Below are 24,970 nucleotides of genomic sequence, written 5' to 3'. Positions count from 1 at the left end.
TCACAGAATTGGTTTAAAACAATGAAAAAGAGTCTTTTCAGGGGATCAGAATTCTGTAGGAATCACAGAAAGATGCAAAGAAACAAAATCAGGGGAAACCCACATCCCAAAAGCTGCTCCGAGAGGACGGGTACAGATGCAGCTCGAGGCCCCCACATCCAGAGCCATGAAGATAAGGGACAGGACAATGGTCAGCGCGGTTCCTTGAGATTAAGGCTGAGAGTGGCCACCACAGCAGGACAGTGACCAGGGAACCACTGACCCTCGGTGAAAGCTAGGGACCCCAATCCAAGGGAGCAACTCCCCGCCCACCTCGCCGGGACACACGGACCTCCCCGTCTTCCGTCAGAGGCTTGGAAGCAGACAGAGCAGCCGCAGACAGATGAATAGGGATTCTAAGCAGAAACAGGCCCGCTGCCCTCAGGACGGAGCATGGGAGGAAGAGAGGCCCCGGGAAAGAGAGCCGGCATCTCAGGAACAGAAACGCCAACATCCAGGGAAGCAGCATTGACTGAGTCAACAGAGGGAGACTTCAAGAGAAGTATAATGACTATCTTTAGAGAGATAAGAGGGGCTATCGTGTTCATGAAGCAAGAATGGGCTTTTGTATTAAAGAACTAATTAGAGATCTTAGAAATTTAAAATAGACAGGCTAAAAGCAGGAGGGAGACATCTGAGGAGCAAATCAGTGGGCTGGAAGATCAGGCCAGGCCCTGCCGGAGGAACTCATCTTAAAGGGCAAAGTGATGGGAGATACAGGCGAAGTGGGGGAGCTCGGGATGGCTCAGAGGCCCATGGCATCTAACGGATACTCTCAAAGCGGAGTAGGCAAGACCAAGGGAGGAAACGGCCAAATGGCGCAGAGCCACAGAAGGACATCCTCTTAGTCTCAAAGAACTCACCAGGGGCCGAGCAGAGCAAGTGACCACAGCCCATCCTAGACACATGGTGGGACGTTTCCAGATCTCCAGAAACAGTGAAGATCCTGACGCTCCCAGAGAGAGAGCAAGAGAGAATGAGAGAGCAAAAGCGAGAACAGAGTGGGGTGGGGGGGGGGCGGGGGATGACCTGCGGAGGAGTATGATCCACGTCAGTCATCTTCTTAATAACAACACAAAGTGAGAGGAGACACGGCTCTCTCCTTCAAAGTTCTGAGAGATGTTATGAAATCTTTCCTTCCAAACCCAGCATTCTGGTTTGTGAGCGAAATAGAAACATTCAAACATGAGAGAAGTTTTACCGCTACCCCTCTTTCTGAAAGAATCACCCAAGGGTATAGTCTAACAAAACAAAGATCTTAACCCAAGAGAGAGGAAGACAAAGGGGAGAAGAAGTGATGGGGAGATAAAATCTAGTAGGCTATAGGGTGAGGTCTGGGTGATTTTGTTGCTCTCAGGAACGGGATCTATTGTCCTATTGTGTCATGAAATAGTTCAAACATAAGAAAAATACAGAGAAAGAGTGACACTACAAATATTCGTGTGCTCACCACCCAGATCTTCTCTATGTTTATTGTGTCATATTTGCTTTAGTTTTAAAACATAAATAGATATCACAGGTTCAGTTAAGCCCCTTTGTACCTCTCCTCAAATTAAATTGATTTCTCATCATATATCTAATTGGGTTACGGTAATGAGGACAAAAACATTGATTTTTTAAAGTGTTTATTTTGTATCTGGCCAACTTGCTGAACTCGTAATTGTCCTAATAAATCTTCATTGGGTTCGCCTGAATCTGCAGAGCGGAATTTTCCGAGTGTCAGTGAGCAGCCCCGGTTCAGCCCTCTGCTTCAGGATCCGCGTCTCTGACGGCCGTTTCTGTCCTGCACACTCGCCAGGCCTCCCAGGCGGCGGGGGACGCGGGGCTGGGGGGCTGCACAGCTCGGCTCGTCCCTGAGCGCTGCCTGTGTCCCCGCCCGCAGGCCGCCTGCTGTAGACTGTCTCAGCACACTTTGATGGGCCAGCCAGGGTCTCTCCGTGTCTTTGCGGTCAGCAGTAGGTGTGGACTGACCAGCGGCCGCTGCAGCCCCCTCAGGACGCCCCTCAGCTCTCCCTGCCGTTCTGATCTACAGAGCCGTGGTTCCCACATTTTTTGGCTTGAGACCCCTTTAATCTCCTAAAAATTATTGAAGACCCTAAAGAGCTTATGTAAAGAACACTATAAAGTTTTCCTGAAGATAAATAAAGAAAACCTAAAGAAATACAGATAAAAACCAGGCTCCTTGATGGGAAGAAATCATAATGTTGTAAAGACTGTACTCTCTCCTATCGATTCTAATAAACGTACCTTTTGCGTTTGAACGTCTCTGAAACGAGATATACTTTACAATCAAGGGCATATCACAGCTTAACTGGCAGCATTTTTTTTCCTTTCTAGTAGTAAATGCAATCATGATTTTTCTTAAAAGAGATTTAATTTGTGCTTTACGTATCTCAGCTCCTTTATTTTTTACACCAACCCTATGAGTGGTATTGGTGTTAGTATTGCCCCATTTACAGGTGAAGAAGCAGAGGCACAGAGAAGTCACGCAACTTGTCCAAGGGCACACAGCTGAGGGAGTGACAGAGCTGGGATTTGAACCCAGGCCTCCTGGTCCTGAAGTCTCTGCCATGCGGCTCTACCTCTCCAAGTGTCAAGCTTCTTCAAATTACTCTATAATTCAATCCAGTCTTGATCGAAGCCCCCAAAGGATCCCCAACCTCACAAGTTCATTATACGGATCATTCAGAAGAGAAATGAGAACGTTTTGACGGCAAGATAAAAGAACGTTGAGAGGCGCCCTGCACGTCTGGGTGACAGTGGTTCCACGGAGCCGTGAAATTTGTATCTGCTAGATGCTGGTGAAGGAACAGGCGACAGATCAACAGACCAGCCAAAGGCCCAGACGGACCCCTGCATCTGTGGAACATGATTTGTATCTGTTACATGCTGGTGAAGGGATAGGCAACAGATCAACAGACCAGCCAAAGGCCCAGACGGACCTCTGCATCTATGGAACATGATTTGTGGCCGAATGTGATTTGCAGTTTAATAGGGAACAGGTGACAATTGGCCATTCAAGTGTCAAAACAAAATAAAAACAAAAATGGGTAAACTTCTAATTCATAGCCACAAAAAACCTAGATGGGTTAAAAACTACACATAGAAATCAAAATTGCACAAACAGTAAGGAAAATATCGTGGACCTTTATCAGCCTCGCAGAAGTCCCAAAGGAAAAGCCCAACAGCTGTACCCCCCATGAAAACCGTCAGCGTCAGCACGATGACAGAACCTGAACCAAGGTGAAGACAGACACCAGCCTGGAAGGAAATATTTGCAACCCATAAAACAGATGAAGAATTCATATCCTGAATATATAAAGAGCATCTACAGATCAATATGAAGCCACAAAGACTCAGGAATGGAAAACATGGGCAAATGCTGTGAGCAGATGTGTGAAAGGATTCTTAATCTCATCAGCAGGCAGGAAAAGTCAAGGTCAGCCTGCAAGGTATAGTTTTCTACCAACAAATCAGAAGAAATTGTACAGATTAATGACATCCAGTATTGGTGAGGATGCAGGGAGCTGGTCCTTGTCCAGTGTGGCTGGGAGGAGGGCACATCGGACTGGGTCCCAGAGGGAAAACGCCAGGTCACTGAGATTAGAACGCTCTAGGAGGGTTTAATAAAGGGGCTTTTCTGAAGAAGTGGGCAAGGTGAAGTGTGGTAACCAGGTGTGGTTCCCACTCGAAGGCCTGAAGGGATGGGGCCCAAGGAGAGAGCTCGGTCAGAGGAGGGGGACGTGACATGGAGAGATACAACCCCACTGACACAGCCCTGCAGAGAGGAGGCCAGGGGTCTACGCCCGACCTGACCTCTCTCCCCTTCGGCCTCCACTCACCTCCTGTGGGAGCCCCCATTGGCCAAGCCAGGACGGCACAGGAGACTGTCGCTGACGTCCATGCGGGAAGCAGCCACTGTTCGCTTTCTCGTCCACTCTCATGGGCTGCACGCCACCACATGTAAAGGGGGCCCTGGGTGGGGGGATCTCAGTGCCAGGTTTCAGGGGAGGGGACTGACATTCAGCCCAAGCACGGCCCGCCCTGGCCAGAGCCCCGACACCTGGCCCATGCTCTCAGGGGAGCCCCCTGAGAGCGTCCCCAATGGAGGCACAGGCTTGGGGGCTGCAGAATGCCGGTCCTGGCTCCTCCAAGGGAGAATTGGGCATCTTGCAAATGCCACAGGGTCTCAGAGCACGCGAAGGCCCCGTGTGAAACACAAGCCACTATTCTGTTTGTCTTGTGGCCACATAACTCCCCCAAACTCTCACCAAAACAGAACAGAGCAAAGCAAACGAGGTGGGTGCAGTGGAGAGGCTGGCAGGTGTCGGCAGCCTACGGTGCTGCGTGTGATTATAGTACCATGACGAGGACAGTGGCCAGGGAGTCGCTTCCCCTACGCGGGAGCCACCATACACCCTAGGCTTTGAGAAGGGGGGCGTGGAGGGTGTGGTGGGGCAGGAACCACCAACAGGGAGAGCTCTCTCCCCCTGACAAGGTCATCCCCCTCTATAACATGTGCCCCTCATTTCAGGGTGATGATGCATCAGTGAACGAGACCCAGGATGGTGGTGGAAGGCACAGGAGGGCAGGCTCCATGGCTGGCCCTTCCCCCATCACGTTTGCTGATGCTGCTGAGAGCAGATCGATAGCATGGAGACCGGCCTGGGCTGGGAGCTGCACACTGATTGGCCCTGGTTTGGAGGCGCAGGCAGGGCCGCCCCGTTTCTGCACCGCATGCTAACGAGCCTCCAGATGTTCTCCCCAGAGCCTCGGGCGCCACTGCTCCCCGCCCCCAGCCTCTGGAGCCAGAGCGTTGCCAAGGGGAAGACGGAGAATGCAAAGGCCTTTCCATAGCCCAGAGAAGGAGGGAGGGCCTGCGGGCAGGGCTGTGGAGGGGTGCACCCAAGGCTACAGGGTGGCCAGTGGGCAAGGCCATGGGCAGGGGGCCAAGGGGGAAATGCCAGCCCCCCTCCAGGCTCCATCAGAGGCAGAGAGGCCCTCTAGTCAAAGCCCCCCTATCCGCCCCCTCAGGATGCGTGAAGCCAGCAGGACTGGGCCCCCAGAGACCGGCACCCAGCCCCCAGGCCAGTCTCCCGGGAGGAAGAGGTGGGAGTTGGCGCGAGCACAGCCCTTGCTGCCAGGACGGCCCCAGCCTTGTCTTCCAGCTGTGTTCACGGAGCATCAGTGCTGGGTCGGCCTAACCTGGGGGAGCCAAGGATCACCTCACCCTTACCCGACGAGGTCAGCAGAATTGTGTAGCTCAGAACTGCACATGGGGAAACTGAGGCTTGGAGAGGCTGAGCAAAGGGCCTGTGTTCACCCACATAGTAAGCAGGGGCCAGGATCGAGCCCCGTTCTGTCCCCCTCCAAGCCCGTGTCTGCCCACCATGCTTCCCAGGGCACTGGGGGCTTTGCAGTGTGGCCACCACCAGATCTATATCCCCAGGTCCAAATTCTGGACCAGTGCAGCCCGCAGGCCGGACTCTGTCATAGGCACAGAGGAGGGGACAGCAAATCCATTCGATGGTCAATTCTGAGAGGGCAGGCTGGGCATGTCCTGTTTACCCCTGTATCCCAGCACACATCACTGGGCCTGCACACAGTAGGTGTTCAATGAATAAGTCAGTCTGACTCAGCCTCTGTACTTATGCTCAAATAGAGTTAAACAATTGCAGAAAAGACGATGTTAGAATTTTGATCAAAGTGTTAAGTGAGCACAGAAAGGATGAGGACCTTGACCCTCCTGGTGTCTTGGAGGCTGCAACATTCGAACTGGGCCTTGTAGGGTGCATAGGAGTTCGTCAGATGGGGTTGGGTAGAAGGAACATCTCTGGCAGAGGGACCTGCAAAGGCAGTGAGATGTGAAAGTAAACCATACACTGGGGAGGGCCAGTCCTGGGGTGTGGCTGACCTAAGGCCTGGAGAGGGGCAGGGGTCCAGCCTGCATTGACAGGTGAGGTTGCCCTCCATCCAGGAGGTGAAGTGGGGCAGCCAGCGGGGTTCGTGCCAGGGAGGGGCTCTCTGGCGTCTGTGGCTGTGAGAGAGCTCAGGACACGTGTGGGATGGACTAGGGAGAGAGCAGCTCCCCTTAGGGGTCTTGCAGGGGCCGAGCGTCCCCAGGACAGGGGGCTGAGACCGGCTCTGCCCTTCCTCTCTGGGGAGCCCGGTGAGGGGATAGGGGCTCTGGGCCAGGAGTCACCCCTGAGCTCATTGACCCGATACCCTGCCAGTCACGTGCCCCTTGCTGCCACATTTCCTCATCACCCCGCAGGAAGAATCACGATCCCAGCGTCTCAGAGTGGGCATCTGGGGCAGAGGGAAGCTCTGCCACCCCCGGGCCTGGGTGCTGAAAATCTAGGACCAGCGCAGAGCCTCAAGCAAATGCTTTCTCATGTGGAAGGTCTTTCCTTCATTCAACCAACAGCTGCTGTGGCTGGCAGGGGGAGGTGGTGAACCAGAGAGACATAGCTCTGCCCTCGTCTATCTCCCATCCCAGTGCAGGGGTCAGAGGGCAAACGAGTCAACAGTGAGATGGTGCCGGGAAGCAGGGCCATGAAGAAAATGCACGGGTGCTGGACAGAGAGGGACCGGGCGGGGAGGCTGAGGATGAAATTTGTCCTCCAGGCTTCTTTGGGGGACTACAAGGGGGTCATGCATCACTCCCCACTTTGCCATGCAGAGACTGACTCCGGGCAGTGGGAATATTCGCTGGAGCCCAGACCACAGCTGCTCTCTTTGGGCCCACCCAGGCCACCCGGAGGAGGGGTTCAGGCAGCGGTAAGGCCAGGGCAGGAGGGAGACTCGGCACCCACGCCTCACCCCTGTACCCCCCACCCCAGAACACTGGCCTCGGCCTTGGTCTGCCGTGCTCATCTCTGCTTGCCGGCTGTTCCGCCCCTTTCTCTCCTCCCACGCCCTCCCTCCTGCTCACCCCCGATCCAAATCTGCCATCGTCAGCCAGGGCACCGGGGGCTGGTGGCAGTGATGGATTCTGACAGGAGAGCAAGGCCGAGTCCATGTGTTCAGTCTTTGTGCCCAGAGAAGGTCGTAAGCTGTAGGGCCTTGGGCGGCAGAAGGGCACACGGCATCTTCTCAAAGACTGTCCCGAGGGGAGGAAGCGCTCTCTCTCTGCTGCAGTGAAAGGGCTCCAGCCTCACACGACATCTTGATGTTGGGTCATGATGTTTGCAAGTGTCAGTCACAGCGGGTATTCCATCTTCATCGTCTTATTGAGATGAGCAGTAGACAGCAACCTGCGCCAGTCTGTGCTAATAGAAGCAGACGGGTTATGGGGAGATCGTTTTAATTTTAGCTTTGCGTAGTCCAAACAGGCACTGCTTTACTTTTATCTCCTATTTTTTAGCAGGCCAGACGGAGGGGAGCAGAGGCCGTGCTCAGTGCGGACTCCGGAGTCAGACGGGTCCTGGCCACGGCGCAGCGTCGGCAGGCCATTCCCCTTCCGCACATCTCAGGTTCTCTACTGTAAAATGGGTAAAATAGAAGAATCGTTCTTGCCCCACAGGGCTGTCAGGAGAGCTAAAAGATAAACCCTCCGTAAATCGTGGTGACCACAGGACAGAGCTGGGTCTGGCTCCACCTGACTCGGGGGACCCTGTCTCGTCAACCACCGGCAACCTCTCCCGCCTCTGAGCTCCCAGATTACAGGGCCTTTCACCTTTGTCTCTGCAACCACAGTGGGTGGCACGTGAATGAGTGAATGAATGAATGAATGATTGAACAAATGCACTACCTGGATTCGCTCCAGCTGGGGGAAGCGGTTTGCCTGGAAAAGTAAAGATCAGATCATGAGAGCTCCAGTTGATGCCTCTCCAAAGGAGCAAACCCCTGAAATGGAGGAAACCACGCGTCACCCTCCCCCACCTTGTCAGGACTTGTCAGGACGAACTGTGATCCACGTAAGGAGCCCCGAGGGACCCTTGACTGATTCCGAGCACCTCACGCAGCACCGTCTCCTCCTCATCCATCATCCTTGAAGATTCTTAAAGAATGCACATATCAAGCTTGCTGTCACAACGTTTTAAAATGTTGCAGTAATTAAAAACCACCAGTAATTTCTGTTCAAACAGACGAGACTGTCTTTCCAAACCAGGGCAACGGGAACACCCACATGCCACGTGTGTGCCCGAACCCTCACATGCACACCCACACGCCCGCCCACTCTCGTCCCCCGGCACGCCTGGCTGTCTAACCCCGTCGTTCTCCCTCTCTCTTGCACACTTTGATGCCTCGTTATTCTCCTGGTCACGTCCAAAAGATGCCCAATCGCAGGCCCTTGATCTAGGACATGAGCACACTCTGCCTAGCCAACGTCACGCAGTAATCGCCGTGTCGGGGCTTTGCCCATCTCTCAAGATTGAAAAAAAATTCATCCATTCTCGAAATGGGCTTGACCTGGACAGACGATTTGGAATTGAGTAGACACAGGTTCATGGACATAAAAGGACCCACCACGGGGCCCCTTCAATCAGCGGCAACACCCCTCAGGAGTCCAGACTGGGAAAAGAAAATTCAGTGACCAAACAGAGGTTAATTTAGCAGTCGCCCCCAGGCACGGGCAGTTTCCATAAGTACACACTGGTGGAAACAGCAGCCCCTTCAGGCCTTTGGCCCAGTGCCTGTTGGGGAGAGGAAAACTTAGAAGACTCAACATGGGGCTCCTTTCGGCGCCCTGAGACCCACTGGGCAGCTGAACCAGAGGCCGGGGAATCGGGGTGCCCACTCTGAGTGGCCATCAGTAACTCCTTCTGAATTCTCATGGACATCCCAGGCTGGAAGGGACCCCCGGGGCCAGCTCAGCAAGCTCGTCTCTGACGTGAGTGGCTGGCCAGCCACTGCTTGGACTCGTCTGAGGATGGTGAACTCACCCCCTCCTGAAGGTTCCCAGAAAGAGAATTGGAAAGGCTGTCTGCTGTTACTCTCCAGATCCTGGCAGAAACTTTACTCTTCGAGTCCTTGGCTCATCCTTCTCCCAGCAGATGAGGCTCGGGGCAGAAACAGCAGCTGGGTGCATACCCTTCAGTCCCAAGAGCTTAATTCACTGCATCTGAATTTATGTGTGGCTGTGGTTAGAAGGTTGCGATCACTCATCACTACTATTGTTCTTCCCTCTAGGTCAGGTCGTCAAGCACGTGCATTTGCAGAGCCCTAGGGAGAAAAGATGCTGGTCGAGCCCCGGCCCCTCTCCTAGGGACTGCCCACATCTGTCCCCAAGACACGTATGGACGTGAAGATACAGCACCGGGCCCATCTTACAAAAGCCCCATTGGTGCTCAGTGGAAAACGAACCCCTATCAACTGCCACGCATGTTCCGGCATGTTGGGGTTTTTCAACCAACTTGGCCATCTGTTGGATTTGAGTTATGTCCATGAGGCTCCATATTGTGGAAAGATGCCGGTGATGGGGACATCGTAGCCACCGTACCCTGAAGTTGCCACGCAACTGAAAGCATATTGTAGTGGAAGGAACAGCAGTAGGGTGGCGTGAAACGGTTCCTCCCGCCCCCGGGCCTGTTTTGCCAACCTGAGAGAACTGTGTGTGGCTCCAGCCCTTTTTTGCATGCATCGGGAGAACGTGCTATTTAAGGAAACCTGGTGGTGAATTGTTTCTATAAAGTCAGACCAGTGACTCCTCATTTTCCCCTCTATTTTTTTATTTTTGGAAATGGGTTTTGCTTAAAATCAGGTCATGTTTTGGTCACACAAAGAACGAGTCTGGTGGTGACCATCGGGGCATCGTTATTCAAATGAAATCTGTTCAGTGCAGCCACCACTTTGCTGGCTGTGTGACTGTGGGTAAGCACTTCACCCCTCTGTTACCATCCGTAAAGTGAGGCTAAGAGAAGCACCCACCCTACATTGTGGGGAATATTCAGTCCTGGTTTAAATAAAATGGGCTCGGGCTACATCATCACAAGCACCAAGAGCCCAGCTCTCTGCACAGCACAGGAAAGAAACTAGCGCTTCACAAGGTCAGGAGCTCTGGAGCCTGAGCTGGCTCCGGAGGTCTGCAGCTGCCTGGACCCACAGGGACGACATCCTGCAGAGTGTGAATGAAAAGTAGAGGGGAGAAGTGGAGGGCCACGGAGCTGGACGGTGAAGAGAGCATTTGGCAGTGATGTGCCTCTTAAAATTCTTGGCACACATTTGCCAGGATCCAAGCAATCTTGAAATAAAAAAAACCTAGTTGCTCAGTTGTCATAATGGGGATTTTGACTGAAAATGTTGATTTAAAGGATTTTTGTCCCAACTCCTAGGGCGTGGATTGGCTGGCTGGTTTGTGTCTCTCTCCTGGCTTTCCCTCTCTCTCTCTCTCTCTCTCTGTCTCCTTATATGGAATTCCTATTAATGTTTCCATCATTTTTCCCAGGTTGGGGAGAACGTGGAAAATCTGGAAGGAGGGTATTGGGAGCACGTGTTGGGGAGTCAGTCCAACTCAACTCCAGTCTGCCGCTCTGAGGCCTAAACTCTTCGCCTGCAAACTTGGGGTGACAGCAGTGTCTGCCTCAGGGGCTGTGGAGAGAACCGAGACAATGCCGCCAAGGTGTTTAGCCTTGCGTCTGGAGACTATTAAGCACATAACGAGCGATGTTTATCATGCCTGGTGGAAGCAGGGACTGCCCACAGTTAATTAATGAATCAAGCACAGCCACCGGTCCCTTAGGAAATGAGGCAGGTGACGTTTAATTATCCTGCTTGGAAGGGACAGAGGTCCTCGGCAGGCACCGGCTCTTTCCATTAGTTAAGAAGAACGAGCTACTTGTCTGGTTTGTTATAAGGAAACTCTCCACCGTCAAAATGGCTGAATAGCTCTGGGCAACTGGGCAGTGAGCTTTGCTAGGAGACCCAGTGGGGGGTTGGAGGGGTGCAGGCTGGACGTTTGGATTCTGTCTGTTTGGTTTGTAGCACTCGCCCTCTTGGCTCTAAGCAAGTTCATACCCTTCTGTCCTCAGCTCGTCTGTAAGGTGAGATTGGACTCCGAGCAGGTCACTTTATCCCCCTCTGTCCGTCCTCAGCCTTCTCATCTCTAGAGTGGGGGTGAAGTAACAGGGTCTAGCTTCTCAAAGAGAACTTAAGTGTCAATAAAACAAACATTCACATAGCACTTTCAACGTGCCAGGCACGGTTCTTACGTTTTACGTATTCTAACTCAAAGCCTTTTAATTCCAGACCTCTCTTGGTCCCAGGTCCCTGTGGCTGCAGCCTGCTCTCGAGTATCTGCAGTAACAGAGGTCACTCACGGCCCCTTAGAGCATCTCTTCAGGTGGAGGGACATTTTGACGGAGAGTTCTCCCTGGTATCCAGCCCAGATCCGCCTCGCTTTCACACCTGGCCATTGGGCCTAACTGGGTGCTTTGGGGTCCCAAGGAAGAGGTGTGCTCCTTTCCACTATTGATGCCCCGAGAGATTCAAAGGCAGCTACTGAGCCCCAAACACCCCTAGCCCGGAGCAGAGCGAGCTCTGCCCTCCTCTCACTCGCTCTGTGGTTGCTAACCAAGGGAATGGAAACAGATCGTGATAAAGGGGAGCATTTATTAAGCGCTCATGGTGTGCCAGGCCCCCAGCCGTCGTTGAATGCCATTCTCAGACCAACCTCACAGGCGCTGCTGGGGCCCATTTTGAAGGTGAGGACCTGAGTCGCCCAGAGGAAGGGACTTGTCCCAAGGTCGCACTGTTGACAAGCAGCAGCAGCTTCGGCCTGACTCCAAATCCCAACGCTGTGGAAACGAGGAGCGCCAGGAAAGCAGGGGAAGAGCAACCGGAGCCTCGCAGGGCGCGGGGCAGGGGGTTGGGGGAGACGCTCCTCCCCCCCCCTCCCCGGCCGGGGAAGGAGGTCGCGCAGCCTCGGCCGGAGCGGACGAGCCGTCAGCACCAGGGACAGCTCCCGGGCCGCTCCCCGCCGCCCCCGACGACGGCGCGCGCGCTCCCCGCCGGCTCGGGTGCGCGCCCTCCCCGCCAGCGCGCGCCCCGCGCCCGGGACTGGGCTGGAGCCGCGCGCGTGCCGCTCGCACGGAGCCAGCCTGGTCGTCCGGAGCCGTGGCCGCAGCGGGAGCTGGCAGGGGGCTCCCGCCTGGGCACGCAGTCGCCTCCCGCGGACCTCCGGGGCCTCTCCAGCGCCCGCCTCGCCCGCCCGGCCCCAGCAGCGCCGCAGCCGTGGCCTGGGCATGAGCGGCCGCTACTAGCTGCGCCCTGCCCGGGACGGACGCCGGACCGCCCCGTCACGTGCGCCCAAGTCCTCGGCCGGCCGGGGCAGCGCCGTTCCCATGGTTCAAGGTAAGGGCCGAGCGGGCGCGCGGGTCACGAGGCTTGAGGGCAGAGGACGCAGGCGGGGAAGCCCCGGCTCAGTGCCCACCTAGTCTTGAGCGCCCGCTGCAGCCTGCCCCCGCCGCCTTGCGCCGGGTCCCTGCCCCACGCAGCTGCGGGGCCGGCGTCCCCCGTCCCGTCTCCGGCCGCCCTCAAAGAGCGCCTCTGTGGACGGAGACCGAAGTGGGCGGCGAGGGACGGAGGGAGAGGCCAGGGACCCACTGTGCCAAAGGAAGCCTCGTCTCTCTCCCAGCCCGGGCTTGAGGGAAATTGGGGAGGAAAGTTTCCCAGGGGAGGTGGCCCCCATTCTTTCTGCGGCCAGGAGCTGAGACTTTTCATTTACAGAGATTTGCCTTCTGTCAGACACTTTGCCCAGTGCTTGACCTTTGCATAATCATCCATTCCATGTGCCCAACACCCATGAGAAAGGGGGCATTGGCCCTATTGGACAGATGAGGAAACAGGCTCAGGGAATTTTGGTCACTTGTCCAAGCTCACATAGCCAATAAGTGGTAGAGCTGGCCTCAGCCATGCCAGCCTCTGTCACTGCCACCTGCCACCCACCCTTGTTTGAAATCTCGGCTTAAAGGGGGGAGGGGGAGCACCAGACTGGCATGTGGGTCTTCCAGCTGGGACTCTCCAAACATGAGAAATCCAGGAGAGACTTCCTGTCCACCTCCTGGCTCTGCCCTCTCGCCCCACTCAGTGTCCTGTGCTCCCAAGGTGGGGACTTCCTGGGCCCAATGGTCCTGCCAGTGTGTGTCTCCTGGCTGCTGCTCTGAGACAAGACTCTCGAGATGCAAGTTCACTGACCATTCTCGGGGATAAGGGGGTGTCCAGGAGCCTTTGCCCCTGCTTTCCCCCCTTGCAAGTTCCCCAGGAAGCTGGAGCTGAGGAGAGCCAGAGAGGCACCCTGCCAGCCTTCCCCAGTGTTCCTTTCTTCCCAGGCCGGGCCAGGCTCTTGGGGGTTCCAGGTACAGTGACAACTTCCCACCCCCAAAAGTTCGGGCTTGCTAGGGAAGCATGCGTGCATATTCCCACTCTCCCCCTCTTCCAGTGGCATTGAGGGTGGAGCCTGGGTGACCAGGGGCCTTCCTACCTACCTAGGTGGGTGCGAGCCCCTCCTGGACTGCGGGAGGGGTTGGCCTGAATCCTTTGTGCACTGACTACATGCTTTCTAAAGGGCTCCGGTGCTGGGAACTTGGGAAGCATCTGTCCCGCTCCTGAGGCTGGGGCTCGGGCCCTGTGGGGCTTTGTTTATTCCTTCTTTCCTTCACTTGGCAGTGGTTTGTTGAGCACCGCACGATGGGATAAAAAAGACGGAGAGGGCGATCACTGTGCCCCGGATCCTGCTGACTTCTTGTCTCCCATCCACTGAGTTTTGGGTGGGGCTGACTGGTCCAGATTCACCTGGAAAGCTGGGAAGTGGCCTCCTGAAGGCCTCTTGAGGTTTTCCCAGCCTCAGTGCCCCGGGGGATGCATGGGGATGGGGTGGGGATTCTGGGGAGCATCGGCTGGCCTCCCCGGAGCACACTGACACCCTCTGCTCAGAGCAGAGGCCCATGGAGGTGCTGCAGCTTCTCCACTACAGAGCCCCTCCCAGCCTCTGAGGCTTCCAGCCCCTAGACACATCGTCAAACATGAACAAGGCCACTCAGGGGAAAGGTGGGCACAGCTGGAGGTGCCAAGACTTATCTGCCCAGTTCTGTCCACCTTTCTGGGTGACCTTGGACAAGTCACTCCCCCCTCTAGACTCAGTTTCGTCTGAGAAATGCTGGAGTGGATCCCATTATGCCCCCCATGAACCGTTGCAGCTCTGTTCATCTAAGCCGCAAGCCGAGTGGGCGAGGCTGGGAGGAGCCGAGGTATTGGGGAGTGTAGAGGGGTATTGGAACCTCAGGGCTGACCTGAGCCCATGACCCCAGTCCCGTCGACCCCACTCCCCACTCAAGTGATCACCCAGTTTTGCATGATTGGGGGCCAGCTGTAAGTGGCTGACTCCTGGTGCTGGTTCTATGTGAGCCACACAGCCTTGCAGCCCAGGCTACATGATGCCAGGACTCACTCCCACGGAGAGGCCTCTGGGCTCCTGCCACGCGGGCCTGCGCTGCAGAGTGATGGCAGTGCGATCCCGCTAGGAATTATTGCAGGCTCAGGAGGGGGCGAGGAGTGGGCGGGGCTGCGGGAGAGATTACTTCGCAGTCAATTACCGGTTACTCCAGGCTCTCCAGGCAGGAGGCAAGGCAGAGGGCAGCGGGCCCTTGTCCCGTCCTCCGCACAGCTCCCAGCCCTGCCACTCTCTCCAAAGTAGCAAGTCCACGTCTGTGGGTCAGTAAAAGGCCATCTGTATGGCAGAGAGAGTGGATTTCAGGCTACCTCGGCCAAATCACTCAGCCTCCCCATGTGCGAAAGTGGAGATGCTTCTGCCTGCCCCACCAGCACACTGCGGGTGACCGGGAAACTGCCGGCCCGAGCTGAAAGGGGCCCAGAGTCTGTTCACCAGGTCAGCTCCCCCGGGCCCAGGTGGCCGGGGTGCTTCTCAGCCTGGCTCTGCTGCTCTTCTCGGCGCTGGTTTTCCCTGCATTGTCTCAGTCCCTTTGGATTTGCTCCAGGGGGGTTGATAAGCCCGGCATCTTAAGTGTTTGCCAGCTCCTCTCCTTCCTCTGTTGAGCAGAGAGACTCCTGGGTGCAGGGTGCGCTCATTTCTCCTTTCGAAGCTCTTTGTTCCTTTTGGAATTTGGTCCCCTCCCTGAGCAAGCTCAACTTGGTGAACCTCCCCAGGCCTTGGCCCAGCCCCAAGGATGGAAGGCGTACAGGGAGAACCCTCCAGCTTGTCCTGGGGGGAGGATGGGCGAACCCCCGAACTCAGACTGAGGCTTGGGTTCCAAGCCTGGCTTTGTTGCTTCCTGGCTGTGGGACCCTGGGCCTTAGGCTCCTGGGCTGTGAAAGGGGGATGTGGCCCCTGCTTCCCTGGGGACCTTGGAGGATCAACCCAACAGTCCTGGTGAGAGCCCCGAGGCTTTGGAAGTGGGGAGTGGGTGGGGGTCAGATCAGGCCAGGCTCCGAAGCCCTGCTCCGTGGTGGGCTTTCTCCCGAGGTTCACAGGAACCACAGACAGCGTGACCCCGGGAGGGACATGCCAGGTCTGGTCCTTAGAGGATGCTCTCAGGCTGTAGCGTGGAGGGGCCCTTGGAGAGGGCGAGGCTGGAGGCTCGGGCGGAGGCGGCTGCATCCAGCCGGGAGGGAAACGATGGAGGCCTGGACCGGGAGAGGAAGCAGACAGGAGCAATGCAACAGCCGAGGCAGGGGTGTTGGGATGTACGTGCTGGGGTGATGGGAGATGGCCAGGACTGAACAAATAGCGCTCCTATGACACTCCTCCACGTCGGGCCCAGGCAGACGCCAACCCCACCCGGAGACCCGGGCAGGGCTGGGTGTGCAGGATGGGCCAAGTGTAAGCAGTGAGGATGCAGCCCGCAGGCCTGGAGAAGGGCTTTCTGTTCCAGGAGCAACACGGCCTGGCTTGATGTTATTCCCTGTCCTGTGGACATGCTCCCAGCCACCTTGGGGTGGGGGGGCTTCCATGGGCGTGGCCCCAGCCGGGCTGAGCCAGTCACCTGTACCCCTGTGCTCAGCTTCCCCAGGTGGCAGAGATGGGGGAAAGTTGGGCCAGTTGGGAGGCCCAGGTAGAGGCAGGACAAGGGCCTGAACAATGGTCCCAGAACAAGTGAGGCTCCCAGAGCTGTGGCCTCATCCACCGCATTCCCTGGCTGCTGAGGACAGGTTGGCAGTGTGGCCAAGTGGATAAGAGCATAGCCTTGGAGGCTGAACAGAGCTGTGTTTGTGTCCAAGCTGTGTGTCCCTAGTGAAGTTACTTAGCCTCTCTGGGCCATGGGTTCTTCATTCATAAAATGGCAGTAATAATATCTACCTTGTAGGATGTGCCAGCTTATGTCTCAGTCAGCAGAGCGGGGAAGGGAGTCCATGCACAGCTGAGCCCTGGCACAAACCTCCCTTCCAGGCCAGGTCCATCCTGGAGCAGTCCCCACTGGTGCTCACTTCCTGGCTCAGCCACATGGTGGCCTCCGGGCAGACTGGCGTTGGGGCTGCCCCTGACGAGCAGGGAAAAGCCACATTGTGGGACCCTACTGGCTCCTGACTACCACGTGCATCTTGCTTCTTCCCAACCAGGTCCTCGGTTTCTGCACGTGGTGGCCGTGGCAGCGGTGGCCCTCGGGGCACTCCCAGGCTGGCCCTGATGGCTGCTAGGCCTGCGGTCAGGCCCTGGGTCCCTGGAGAATAGTCATGTCTCTTTTATTATTATTATTTGCTCTATTTCGTTGCACACAGCGTGTAAGCAAAACCTAGGACAGGTGTGCTCCAGGTGTGGTCCGCAAGCCCAGCATCCCTGGGAACTTGCTGGCAATGCAGATTCTCGAGCCCCCTCCAGGCCTTCTGCCTTAACAGGCTCCCCAGGTAGCTCTCATGCTCAGTGGAGTCTGAGACACAGCATCCTGGAAAACACCCCTACCCCACACAGAGCAACGGTTCCCCCTGCGCCAGGCCGTCGTTGGTGACTGTCTCCTTCATGCTTCTCGTGTTTTTAATTAATATACATTAAGTTTAATATATATTAAAGGGTTTTCTAAGTAACATAAATGCATGCTTGTTGTTAGAGAAAACCAACCAAAAAAAAAATCCAGCTTTGTTTGTTTGATTGTTTTGCACAAAGTCAAAGCCCCCATGCCCAGCGCTGTGCGTCGTTCGCGTGTCGCCGGGCATCGCCGAGGGCCTTCTCTGCCCGTGCTCCTCTCGTCCCTTTAGCAGCAGGTCTTGATCATCCTCCCACTTCGGCGCCCCGTCCTCTCCTTATTGACCTGGACCCATGTTGATAAACGGGTGAGCAGGCTGTCCGGGTTTCCGTGTTTGTTGTGTGGCTTTTGTAGATTCGTTCGGCGGTGTGATCAGCTCAGAGAAGGGTCTCGTGGCGGTGTGGGGGGCACACCCAGGTGCACAGAATGAGATGGCAGAGTGAGGGTAGTTCTCCACGGGGTGTAACGTGGGTGCGAGGCGGCAGGTGTCCCAGATTCAGAGGAAGGTGCCCCGTGGGCCGGAGCAGTCAGGGAAGGCTTCCTGGAGGTGGAACTTGAAGGATGAGTGTAGAGTGGGGAGGAGCAGGTGTGGTGGAGAGATGGGGCGTTTCTGCTGGGACGCAGGGCACCTGTCTGTTGACTTTGGCTGATATCAGTGGCCCAGTGAAGACGGCTGACTTTCCCCACCTATCTGCTCCCTTGAGGGTGGGGAGAGAACCCTCTGGGTGGCTTCCCGCTGTTCTCGTTGGCTTTGAGCCTCTAATCTGTGCTGCGGTTGAGGTCGGTTTTCCTGTGCATCACTGCACCCTCATCCTCTGGTCTCTCTGCCAGGCTTAAAACGGCTCGCTCCCCACCCCCTGGTGCTGCAGGGTTTTTCTGCCAACGAGTGAGGGACCCACTGCAGAGCCCCCGCCCCATCCCGTGGCCCGGCCTCGACTCCCCAGCGAGCCGCACAGTCTGCGGTTTGTACCGGTGCATCCCAGTAGCATCAGCTCAGAGTGTTTTGCCGAGAGTGACAAGAGGCAGGGAAGGCTGGGCTGCCGTGGCGCAGGGAGGGAGTCTGCCCCAGCAGCTGCAGGAGGGGGCGGCCCGGGACGCAGCAGGAGTTCACCCGGAGCCCAGGTCGAGGCCCTCACCTCGCAGTGTTGGGAATGTCGTGTTTACACTCCGTTTTCCAAATTCTTCCACTTGGCGATGGCAAATCCACTCCCACTTGATACATTTGGGAATTTTCCTGAGGCAAATAAAGATGCTCGTTTTCCTGGTTCAGAGACGAACGCCCAGTCCACACACCCGTCCTCCGAGGGGGGACCTCCCGAGTCAGCCCTGAGCCCGGCAGCCCCGGCTGGCTTAGGGAAGGACCCACAGCAAGAGCAGAAGCCACGTGTCCTTATCTGCCGGGGTCTCCCCTTAAAACATTGCAAAGCCAGCATCTCCTTTGAGAGGGCTCATCCTGGGATACAATGATCCAATCCTGGCTCGAAGGAAGACAGTGAAAAAAGTCTAATATTTCACCAGAAAAAGCAGCAGTCTCCTGGTAACATTGTCGACTTGCTGTCTCCTGGTATTTACGGGTGTGTAGAGTGTATACAGAAGGCTCCTGGCTCGGTAGGAACCCATTTACAAAATTAAAAACACAGTCAACTTTAATTTTACCTCCATGGATCTTCCCACACGAGAGATCCGTCAATTTACTAAACAGATTTCTATTTTTTAAAAAAAAAACATTTTGTTTTACAACGCAGTGTCTTGCATAATTTCTTCTGTGGTCAATTTTGTCGTCACTGGCCCGTGTCTTGTTTTTCGCCGTCTGCCCTTTACTCCCGGGGAACATCCTCGCCGGTGAACCTGAGACCTGAAGGCGAGGAGAGGCTCAGCCCAAACCCCGACGCAGGTCCTCCGGCTGGTGAGCTTAGGCGCATCGCTCAACCTCTCTGTGCCCTAGTTTCCTGGTGCGTACAAACCGGACCAGTTGTACGGCTCCTGCAGGGTGGTGGTGAGAATCCCTCATCACCCATGTAAGACCCCAGACCCCCAGTATGAGCACGTCAGAGGGAACCTGGTGCTAGGTTACGGGGTCTCTGGGTGTGGTGGGGGGTTCCGGGGTCTCTGGTGTGGTGGGCGGCAGGACCTGTGGAAGAGCCCCTGTGGTGGAACTCAGCTTCCCTATGGTCACACGCAGCTCGGGGGCCACACCCTGCTTAAACCTGTCCCAGCTGAGGACAGCACCCAGACCCCTGGTGCAGTGTGGGGGGCCCTGCATGGAACAGACCCTGCCAACCTCCCCCGGCCTCATCTCTTGCCTCTCTCGCCCACCGTGCTCCCATTGACCTACTTCCCATTCTGGAAGGCTCCAAGACCCTTCCTCCCTGGGGGTCCTCCCACCTACCCACCTCTCTACCTGAAAGGTCTCTCCTGGCTCGTGCTGGGTCTTGACTTCCACGTCAGCCCTTCAGGGCTGTGTCCCTGACTCCGTGCCACCTCCCCAGAGATCAGCCCCGTGACACGCTCTCTGGCCTCTGTTAACACCGGGCTCTGTGGCTCCTCCCACAGGTCTGCATCCACAGCCTGGGACCAGGAACCCCCGGCACAGGGCCCAGCACACGGGGACGGGCTCTTGCTAGGTCTTTGTCGGATGGCTGCATGTTTCTGTGCCGTTCTGAGGGCCAACGTCATCTGCCAGGATGTGCAGTGGCCCTGCCCGGCCTCTCCCTGGACTGAGACACCCCACGTTTAGAGGCACAAATGGCATCTGTTTTCCCATCAAGGTCTCCCCTCCAAACATTGAAAACCTGTTCAGGGAAGAAGGGGCCCAGAGTGTTCCAGAAAAGGGAAGTCAGCCAGCGTGGCGGGAGCAGGGCCATCGGTGAGGCCTCGAGGGTCAGCAGGGCCTGTTGCGCAGCGCCCGGCATTTTCGGGTGGTGGGAATTTCACGGTCAGAGGGCAGCTCCGGGGCTGGCGGGTGTCGCTCAGCCCAGCCTCAGCTCTCGGCGAGGCCTCGGGGTCAGTGCTGCTCTTCTTCAGTGACCGCCACCGCTGGTGTATAGAAAGTCATTTAATCTGCACACGGGCCCTTTCAACAACACGCCTACACTCACTTAAAAATGGCTGAGCCTAATTTTTTTAAAAAAGGAAAACTGATGTAAAACAAATGGCTTCAGGCAGGGTCTTTGCTGAAGCCTGGGCCACCTAAGACTGCTCAGGGCGGCTCGGTGGCCCGCGGAAGTTTCTAATGGAGCCACTGGGTCAGCTGCAGTGGCAGAGCCTTGCCAAGAGCATGGAGGTGAGGAAGAGGACCCCGGGGGGTTTGCAGCACCCCCCTCCCCACCCATTCCCAGGGAGGCCCGTGGGCGGTCGAGCCCCACGAACTGTGTCAGTTGAATGAATAAATGAGTGAGTGTGGGAAGTGTGAGGGTGGGACCAGGGGTTGACAGCTGCCCTCTGAGGCCTCTGCCCCCAGGACGTCATGTGCAACAGGCAGGTGGGTCGCTCCTCGGGGGTCCTCATAGCTCGTACTTGGGAGAGAACTTGGGGTGACTCCAGGAAGGAGAGAAAGCCTAGAACTTGGCCAGGAGCCGGAGGTGGTACTGCCCTCCTCGCTTCCTTGGGGGCAGTTGGAGATCCTGCTGCTGTGGTTGATTGTCCTGGATGAGTTATGGCTTCAAGAGGAAAAATGTTCCCTTCTGTTCACTGAACAGGTGACTAGACCGGGCAGCATCCAAAGTCCCTTCCAACTCTAAGAGAAAAATGTTCAGGGACCCTCAGATCTGAGCATCCGTGGTTCCAATGTCCTGATTTTCTAAGACGAAGACGTGTGGCTCTAAGATTCTGGGAGTCCACGATTCCCAGCCTTGGACTGACCTCTCCCCAGCAAGCTCCACGAGTTCTCTGCTGTGCATCTAGCCTGTACTCTCTGGTCGCTCCCCCATTGTAGACCCTGCTGAGAGCTCCAGGCAGAAGCTGAGCCTGCTGTAGATGAGCTGTGCTACTCTCAGAACAAGGCCCCGATGCAGGGGTCCAGGGGGTTTCCCATGGTTCCAGGTCCCCAGGGCACCTGAAGAGAAAGGGGAGTGCCTAGATGGGGCCATGTGGCCCACATCCCTCCCCAGCTGCTGGGTGGTCCAGCCAGTCTCTTTGGAACAATCAGGTTGCTTGACTCACCTTTGTTTTTGCTCATCATCTGCTTCTTGTTCACTATCAGCACCACACACACACACACACGCACATGCACATGCGTATACGCGTGCATACACGTACACACATACATGCACACGCATACACACATGCGTGTACATGTGCACACATGTACATACGTACATGCGCACACATACATGCACATGCGTATACACCTGCATACACGTGCATACACACACACACATCTCTTGGGGCAAAGTGGTGGCACTGCCTGAATGCGGCGGGGCAGGGCTAGCCCTGGTCCCCTCCATCTGCTCTGGGCTGTCTCCAGCTGGGGTGGGAATTTTAGGGCATCTCAATATGTGCTGGGCAGCCTGGAGTGGTGACATAGAAAGGAGTCATGGAGGTTGGACAAGCTAACCAGCTTCCCCAGTTTTCACTTCCCCGAACCCCTGTTTCCTGGGCGACTCAACTCCTGGTCCTCAGAGCCCACCTGTGGATAAGGATAAGGCTCCTGTCTTCCTAACTTGGAGGGCTGCTCTCTCCATGGAGATGCTGTACCTGAAAACTCAGCTTAAACTGGAGAGAGCTGTAAAGACACAGGTGTTATTCCAGTTAGCCAGCGAAAGCAGTCGTGGGCGAGAGTGTGGAGAGGCAGCCCACGTTTCTCGCTCCCTCCCTCCCTCCCTCCCTCCCTCCTTCCCACCCTCCCTCCAGTCCAGCAGCCAGGCACCTGGTTCCTGGGCAGAAATTGTCCAAGCGCCCTGACCTGTGGGGTAAGGAGAGCCTCACCTCCTCACCTGGCAAACGCAGTTTACAGCTGTAGCCATGGAAACTGCCTATACCTTGTGAACAGCTAAAATATATATTTTTTTGATTTGTTGTTTTTTTAAAACATTGCATGGATTTCGCTTTTGTTTTCACACTCCTGTGGGGATAGGGGAGGTGAATACAAGGCACAAGGTTGTCAGGCAGAACACGCCTCTCACCCCACCCCCGGTTATCACTCTGCACGGCCTAGGGCCAAGAACTTAGGGTCCCCAGTGGGGAGAGCCCCTGAAGGGCCCCCGTTCCCTCGTCCTGGGCTTCCCCCAAGACGAGCCAGACTCCACCCAGCCCCGCATGAGCAGAGAACTTCCCCCCTGCCCCGCAACCCACTGCTCAGGTTGGGCCACTGGGGACCCAAACCCAGTGAGAAAATGAGAACCCTCCAGCGACAGATCACCCTGGCAAGGTGCTGAGCTGTGGGCCCTGCCCTCCAGGACTTGATAATCAAAAAGGAGAGGCAATGCTAATGCTGCTTTCTATTTCACCTTAATTTTGGAAAAATTTTTAGCTGGATAGAAAATTCTAGGTTGATTTTTTTTTCTTTCAGTGTTTTAAAGATGCTCCCTCACTGTCTCCCGGCGTCCACTGTGTCCGACGCAAAGTCGGCCGTCATTCCTATCTTTGTTCCTCTCCTGTCACCGGCCTTTGTCTGTTTTTTTGATTTTCTCTTTATCACTGGTTTTAAGGAATTTGATTATAATGTTTCTTGGTGTTGTTTCCATCATGTTGCATTTGTGGTTTGTTGAGTGTTTAGATCTGTGGGTCTATAGTTTTGGGAAATTTCAGCCCGTATTTCTTCTAATCATTTTCCTGCATCCCCATTCCTTTGGGGGGGTTCCCATTACACATAAATTAGGCCACTTGTGGTGTCCCACCTCTCATGGAAGTTCTGTTTATTCCTTTGTGTTTTTCTTTTTTCGCTCTGTTTCATTTTGGATAGTTTCTGTTGCTGTCTTTTAAGTTCACTTATCTTTTCTTCTGCAGTGTCTAATTTGATGTTAATCTCATCCAGTGTATTTTTCATCTTAGACTTGGTAGCTTTTTTTAATCTCTAGAAATAGGGTTTTGTTCTTTTTAACGTATTCCGTGTTTTTCTACTTAATGTATCCAATTTTCCCTCTAGTGTTTTGAACACACAGGCAACAGTTACAGTAACTATTTAAGTGTCCTCGTCTCCTGATTCTATCATCTGTGCCATTTCTGGGTTAGTTTCAATGGGTCAGTTTTGCTCTTCATTTTGGGTTGTATTTTTCTGTGTCTGCATGCCAGGTAATTTTTTGCTGGATGCCAGACATGGTGAGCTTGACCTTGTTGGATGTAGACCCGTACGTATTGAGGAGGTCCGTTCTGGGATGCAGTCATAATGGAAACAGTTTGGTCCTTTCAGCTGTGGCTTTGATGCTTTGCTACGCAAGACCAGGGCGGCAGCTAGCCAGAGCCCTTCTGAGTGCTCTCCCTGTGCTCCGCGAGTTACAAAGTTCTCCTCTCTGGTAGGTGGGAGCAGGAACTGTTCCTGGACCTATGTGAGCTTCAAGTCATGTTCCCTAGAATCCTTTCAGGTGGTTCTTTCTCAGACCTCAGGTAAACTCAATGCACATCCAATGCAAGAATGATTGATCCCGAAAGTGTTTCAGGGAGGAAGGGGCACCAGGCTGCAGCAGGTGGGGGAACGAGGACCAGGGCTCCATGAGGACTGGATCAGATGTAGACAGACAGGAGGAGCTGACCTCCCCCATGCCATCTCCTCCTCCTGCTCTTATGCTCCAGCTCCTGGAGCCCACCTTGCTCTGCCTGCCTCTGGGCCTTTGCATGTGCTGTTTCCTCAATGAGTTTCCCTTTCCCATTGTCCTCCACTTGTCTGTCATGTCTCAGTGTCCAGGTCACTCTCTCAGGGCTGCCTGTCCTGGCTGCCCTCCACCCCATGAGCACCCTGCATGCTCCCTCCTTACACCCCATCTGTGTCCCCCTACAAGACTGAAAACTCCACAAAGGCGGGGACACAGCAGGAGCTGAATGAATATTTGCTGTTGAATTGTGGGTGAATTTTAAATGCCCCAGTGCATAGTGTAGCTGCTGAGTGCTATTAAACCATGGAAGAGGGAGCCATGTCCAGGGACTGAGGGTTAAAGATGGCTTGCTCCAGGAGCATGCTGACTGATGGCCGGGGGTTTCAATAAGCAGAGCTGGAAGGGAGTTCAAGGTCCATGGAAGGGCACCAGCAAAGACCCAGAGACAAGACAATGCAGAGTGCATGATTGGGAGGCCTGGGGAGCAAAGCTCTTAGCCAGACCCGTTTGAGGAGCATTGCAGGGATAGCAAGCGAAAGGCTGGAAAAGTAAATCAGGGACAAGCTCTGAGGGCCAGGAACACCAGATGTCCAGGGCCTGGACCAGGAGAGTCACACTCAGAGCTGCATCCCGGCGGGACACTTGGATGGACAGTGGGGGTGCCCCACGAAGGAGAACATGGTTCTGAATGTGCTGACGTGAAGAGGAAAATAAACCACAGCACAGTCCACATGGAATCATCTCATTGTCTTAAAAATTAGTCAAAATAATACCTGTTAGCATACTCATAGAGATACCCCAGCCCTCCAGACACCCCCCAATCCTGTAAGGTCCACCACTCATCTGAGAGGCGCTTGCAGAGCGCCCTTGGCTGGGGGCCGGGGGCTGGCGTGGCTGAGACAGGCCAGGCCCCAGAGCTCACAGCCTGAGAGAAGGGAAGTCACGGACTTCCGGACTTCCGAAAGGAAATACAAAGGAGAGGAGGTCAGTGAGGGCTCCGTTGAGGGCACCGGCATCTCCAGGCCAGGGGCCGCGTTTAAGTCTCTGGGCCAAGGATGTGCATCCGACCTGCTCAACAGTCCTGCTCCCTGAGGGCCAGGAGGAGGCAGGGACCCTGTCCCCATTTATCACTGTGTCCCCAGCACAGCACAGTGCTTGGCACACTGCCAGCATTCAATAGCTGTTTATAGACAGGAGGAAGAAGGGAGGGGGAAGGGAGGAGGGGGAGAGAGGGAGGAGGGGGAGAGAAGAAGGAAGAGGACAGGG

The 24,970-nt window shown here is 55.4% G+C and overlaps 1 protein-coding gene across 2 annotated transcripts in view; it reads left to right on the top strand.

The window, feature by feature from the left end:
• Positions 1-11,900: 11,900 nt before the first annotated feature.
• Positions 11,901-24,970, top strand: part of FAM163B (family with sequence similarity 163 member B) — a 31,434-nt gene continuing 18,364 nt past the window's right edge. Inside the window, exon 1 of one of the 2 annotated variants that reach the window (XM_008539561.2) lies at positions 11,901-12,333. The gene's annotated coding sequence lies outside the window, so the exon portion shown is untranslated. The remainder of the gene's footprint in view (positions 12,334-24,970) is intronic. The other variant, XM_070595445.1, reaches the window with a different exon arrangement.

The sequence above is a fragment of the Equus przewalskii genome, chromosome 26 (assembly GCF_037783145.1).
Source record: "Equus przewalskii isolate Varuska chromosome 26, EquPr2, whole genome shotgun sequence".
Taxonomy (NCBI): Eukaryota; Metazoa; Chordata; class Mammalia; order Perissodactyla; family Equidae; genus Equus; species Equus przewalskii.
Note: the sequence above shows the minus strand (reverse complement) of the source record. Positions and strands in the feature narration are given on the sequence as shown.